We start from the raw sequence: 6,000 nt of genomic DNA, 5'->3' as shown, positions 1-6,000 counted from the left end.
TAAGTTCAAACAAACATCACAGAACCCAACAAAAGTACAACTCTGGACACACCAAACATTGATGCAACATTATCAAACATTTTAAACGTACCTTGTGCCTCTTCAAGGGGGTAACTAAACATAAAAACACTTTTAAAACCGCTCCGTGTCGTTTTCTCACACTTCTCCGTGTGTTTCCATCACCATCAAGCTACCTCAAGCATAAAACGGCAAACAGGAAGTGATGATTTCAAAATAAAAGCATTACATTTTTAAACCGGAAGTTAACTAAAACTAACTGCAAAAAATGATGATAAGCACCAAAATAAAACACTTTAAACCTTGTTTATAAACAGAAATATACCTGTGGTTATTTACACTCCCATCAAAATTATAACTGTTGGTTTACATCAAAACAACAGATAATTTTCTCATGAAAAATTACACACAGGTCACCTTAAGAGCTTTCCAACAATAAAACAAGTTTTTGCACTGGACGCTCTACAACTGAAAGCTTGCTAGAGCGTTTCCCTTTGTTATCTAATTTATTTTCTCCAAGTGAAATCTTCACTCTTCGCACAAGTCCATCTTTTCCACTGACAGTTTCTAAAACTCTTGCAAGTTTCCATTTGCTTCTGGGCGCTTGTTCGTCCATGTCCAACACAACATCACCAACTGTTAGATTCCTCTTTGGTGAATGCCACTTTTGCCTCGAAATGATGCTGTGCACATATTCCCGTCTCCAACGGCTCCAGAACTGCTCTGCCAGAAACTGGACACGCCGCCACCTCTTTTTGCAGTATAGGTCTTCCTTTGAAAAGGCACCAGGTGGGGGCAACGGTGCGTTGGATTTCAGATGAAGCAGATGATTGGGCGTAAGCGGTTCCAAGCTGTCAGGGTTGTTCAAGTTATCAATAGCCAGAGGTCTGCTGTTGACTATAGCCATAGCTTCGTAGAATAGAGTCCTTAATGAAGCATCATTAAGTCTACCATTGGAAAGTGTCAGAGTGGTGTTCAGTACACTTCTGACAGTTTTTATCTGACGCTCCCACACTCCCCCTGCGTGACTGGAGTGGGGTGCATTCATTACAATGTCACACTGTCTTTCAGTTAAGTAAGCACTTAATCGATGAGTGTCCAGTTCATTTAAGGCAGCTTTAAACTCATTTCGAGCGCCAACAAAGTTTGTTCCCTGGTCGCATTGGATTTGTCTAATTGCACCTCTGATCGAAATGAAGCACCTTAATGCATTGATAAATGCATCGGTGGACAAGTCCTCCAATAGCTCAATGTGAATAGCACGGGAACAAAAGCAAGTAAATAGAAGTCCATACCGTTTGTGTTGTTTCATTCCTTCCGTTGTGAGAAATGGGCCAAAACAGTCCATGCCGCAGTGTGTGAAGGGAGGAGAGGGCTCTAAGCGTTGAAGAGGTAGGTCACTCATCCTCTGACCCTCTGGAAGTTTGCGGAGTCTGCGACAGGTCACGCACTGACGAATGAATGAAGCAACGGTTTTACTCATACCGGGAATCCAGTAGCCTTTAGACCTGACTTCATTTATGGTGAATCCTTTTCCTTGGTGTTTTACTTTGTTGTGACAGTGAGATATTATTAGTTTGGATGCATAATGATCTTTTGGAATCACAATTGGATGTTTGAAAGAGTCATTATCTGGTGAATGTCGCAGTCTCCCTCCCACCTTGAGGAGACCATCTGAGTCCATAAAAATGTCCAGTTTATACAGTTTGGTGTGATGTGGGAGCCATTTTCCTCTTTTCAACAGATTTATCTCTTGACCATATGTATGACACTGCACATCACGAATGATCACGTTTTCAGCATTTTCTTGTTCACTCACTGTAGTTGGTGTGTTTGACTTGATTTGTTTAGCTCTTCTTATCAGTTGCGCTACAGCTTTGACTGCGTTAGACCATGATGAGAATTTACTAAGACGATCCGCAAGAGTTGTAGTGTCTGTGGCTTTGGTTAACAGTGTCTGGACCTCCTTCCTGACTTCTGGATCTCCGATGGCCAGATCCAGCTTAACAGTTTGTGGCGTGGGTAGCTCATTTTTCCACAAAAAGGCTGGGCCGGTGAACCAGCTAGACTTCATTAACTCATAGACAGTTATACCCCTTGATGCGCTGTCAGCTGGGTTCACTTCAGATGGCACATAAAACCACTGCGAAGGGCTCGTACTTTGTCTGATCTTTTGAACTCTGTTAGCTACAAAAATGTGAAAACGACGTGCATCATTGTTAATGTAGCCCAATACGACCTTCGAGTCAGTCCAAAAATATTCTTTCACATCATAACACAGTTCTTCTTTCAATATGTTACTGACTGAGACTGAAACTACAGCTGCTGTTAGTTCTAGTCTTGGAATTGTGGTCAGTTTGGTTGGAGCAACTCGGGCCTTAGCTATTATCAGCAAGCAGTGAATCTCATTTTTTGCGTTCTTGGCTCTCAAATAGCTACATTGTCCATAACCACTCGAGCTTGCATCAGAAAAATGGTGCAATTCTATTTCCTTTAGCTCACCAAAACCGGCAGGGAAATAGCAGCGAGGTATGTTTAGCTTTTCTTGGTTTAAGTGTGTCTGGTAAGGTTTCGTCCCAACAAACACCACGCTGGCACATTTCCTGCAAGATCTTCTTTCCGTTTAGTACATATGGCGCTAAAAAACCAAGCGGGTCATAGATTGAAGCAACAGTAGATAGAATGCCTCTGCGTGTGGCTGGCTGGATTTTTAGTGTGTTGTCAAATTTGAAACAGTCCTTTCCTATATTCCATCGGATGCCTAAGGCTCTTTCCTGAGGCATGTCTTTAAACGTTAGGTCCTTTGTGTCTATGTTTACGGCACATTCTGATAGAGGGATGCTTTGCAAAACAGTGTGATCATTTGAGACGAATTTATGGAGACGGAGGTTACCTTTGCTGCAGATCTCTCTGGCATCCTGTGCCAACTGTATTGCTTCTTCCACAGTGTTCGCGCTGGTAACCCCATCATCGACATAAAAGTCCCTTTCAATGAACTGTGAACCTGAGGGATGAGTGCCGCTGTTTTCTTTTGCTAAATACTTAAGTCCGTAATTTGCACAGCCTGGAGAAGATGCTGCACCAAAAAGGTGCACCTTTGTTCTGTATGTTAGAGGTTGTGTGCTTGTATCACCGTTTTCCACCAGAGGAAGCGGAGATAGTTCCTGTCCCTTTCATCGACGTGAAACTGATGAAACATTTTTTCTACGTCACACATTAAAGCGATACGATGCTGTCTGAACCTTAACAGAATACCAGTCAGATTATTTATTAAGTCTGGCCCTTGGAGGAGATGATCATTGAGACTCGTTCCGCCATATTTGGCTGAACAGTCAAATACGACACGCAGTTTTGTTGGCTTTTTTGGGTGATAAATCCCATGGTGGGGGATATACCATTGTTCACCTTTTGTTCCTTCATTGTTAACCTCTTCGACATCTCCTCTTTCGATTATGTCATTCATGTATGCCACATAGTCCTTTTTGTATCTCTCATCCTTGTTAATCTTTCGCTTTAAGTGTTCGAGTCTGATTTCAGCCAACCTTTTGTTGTCTGGTAATTGCGGCCTTTGTTTAAACGGGAGAGGCATCTCATAGTGACCTTGTTCATTTTTCCTTATTCCTTCCTTAAGTTTGTCTAGAAAAATTAAATCTTCTTGTGAGACTGTTTTGTCACCCGTCTTTGTGTCTTTAAAATCTGACTCAAGAACAGTAAGCACGTCCATTGGTGTTACAGGAGGTTGTTCTCTCACTGTAATTCTGTGGCACAGACTTATTTTGGTTTCGTTAGGTTCTGAGGTGAAGCCACCAACAATGCTCCACCCTAAATCTGTTTTAACTGCAAATGGCTCATTGTCTTTTCCAAGTAGAACTTGTTTTGGTGCTAGAGTTCTAGGACAGTTGAATCCAATGAGTAACCCAACATCACAACTTAGGAGGGGTGGTATTTTCTCAACAATCTCAGACAGATGTGGCCATTGCTTTGCTGTATCATTTGTAGGTATGTTGTCGCAGTTAAATGGAATATAGTCTTTTGTGTATAACTGTGGAAAATCAATATGACCGTCCGAATCATAACCTCTCACACGCAACCCTGATACTCTCTGACTTTTAACTGTCATGTGCACTCCAAGCATTGTGGTTAGTTTTAGCTTGACTGGATGGAAGTCTGCCTGCAGCTGGTGAATTATATCTTCACTGACGAATGAGTTGTCACTTTGTGTATCTAATAAAGCGTACACTAACTTCTCTTTAGACGGATTCTGGGCAGTGGAGACCCACACAGGAACAATCATGGAGGTACTACCTGACTGACCCACCTTTGTAACGTTCAGAGCTGTGGCTGCCGTGGTTCCGATTTCTGTGGTTGTAGTAGCATTTGCAGGGCATTGAGGTCTTTCATTTGTTTTGTAATTCTCATTATGCAAACAAGTGGGATGCCGTCCTTTACATTTGTCACACGTGTGGCAATGACGACAGTCTTTGGCATTGTGGCCCACCTTCAAACACCCGTAGCAGAGTTTATTGTCCCTAACAAATGTACGTTTTTCATCTAATGACTTCTCTGAGAAGCTGTGACACTTTGATAACTGATGCCTTTCATCTTTGCAGAACATGCAGGGTACTTTAAATCTTGTGTTATTTGACTTTGCTGTATCTACATTTACAGTAGCTTGTGTTGTAAAGACTTGGGTTGCAGCTCTGTTTGATTTAAACTCTTGTTTGTCCTTTTACCAGATATGTACTGCCTGCATAGAGTGCATATGAAGAAGTCACTGGGTTACATGCAATTTCCGCCTCAAGTGCTACAAACTCTGCAAAATCCTTGAAAGAGGGGAAATCTTTACCTTCCATCAGAGCAACTGTGACCTTACGATTCCACCGTGTTGCGAGCCATTCTGGGGCCTTTTGCAGTAACTTTCGGTTCTCCTCACAGTCGTTCAATATCTCCAAGCCCTTTATATGTGGTGTTGCTTGGAGACAGGCTGTAAGAAAATCAGAAAATGTCCGCAAACCTTCTGCATCCTTTGAGTGGATTTTAGGCCACTTTGATAATTTGTCTCTTATTGCCTTTTGAACAACAAAAGGCTGACCGTAGCGTTGATCGAGTCTTTTCAATGCATCTTTGTATGCATCTTCATCACTGCGATAAAATGTGCCATCCAGACATTTAAGTGCTGGGCCAGTGATATATCTTTTTAACAAGTGCAGTTTATCAGCAGGAGAAATACTTTTACAGTCTATCAGTGAGATGAAGGAAGCCTTCCATTCAATGTAGGCGATTGGATCTCCACTGAACACAATGGGCACTGGCACTGGGATTCTGTTTACAGCTATGCTGTCTTGGATAGCTTTAGCTAGCTGGGAAAAGTCTGTGGGAGGCGATGGAGTGATAACTTGAGGTTGTGATTGTTGTACAGGATTGTTAACAGGAATAGATACATGTTGTTGCATTAGTGGGTGATCTGAACCTGTGGATGACATTGGAACTGGTTGTGCAAAGCCTTGATTGAAAGGAGAAGTCATTTGAGATTGTAACATTAACTGACTGTCCATATCGACTTTTAATTCCTTGTCATAAATCTTTATTTTTGCACGTGCAGCTTGCCTTTCCTTTTCTGCTTGTAAACGCTCTAGTTCAGATTTTTGTGCATCTATTTCCCTCCTGTGTTTCTCTTCCATTTCTCTTATTTTTTCTCTTTGTTTGATTTCCTCTTGTGCGATTTTATACTGAGCTTCCATTGCAGCTGACTCTGCGGCTGCCTCAATTCTTTTGGCGGCAATGCTTGCTTCAGTGTGATTACTTGACTGTGATGCAGTACCAAATATGGACTTAGCATGTTCATAAAGCAAGAGCTGATGGAGCCGCTGTCTTTCCTTTTCTCCATCATACTCATCGATTGCTGCTAAGCGCTCAAAAATTATTTTCATAATGTCCTTTGTCACTGATTCACAAGAGTCCATTTTGCGCCTTATGACATGG

This window comes from Gouania willdenowi, chromosome 16, assembly GCF_900634775.1.
Source record: "Gouania willdenowi chromosome 16, fGouWil2.1, whole genome shotgun sequence".
Classification (NCBI taxonomy): Eukaryota; Metazoa; Chordata; class Actinopteri; order Blenniiformes; family Gobiesocidae; genus Gouania; species Gouania willdenowi.
Note: the sequence above shows the minus strand (reverse complement) of the source record.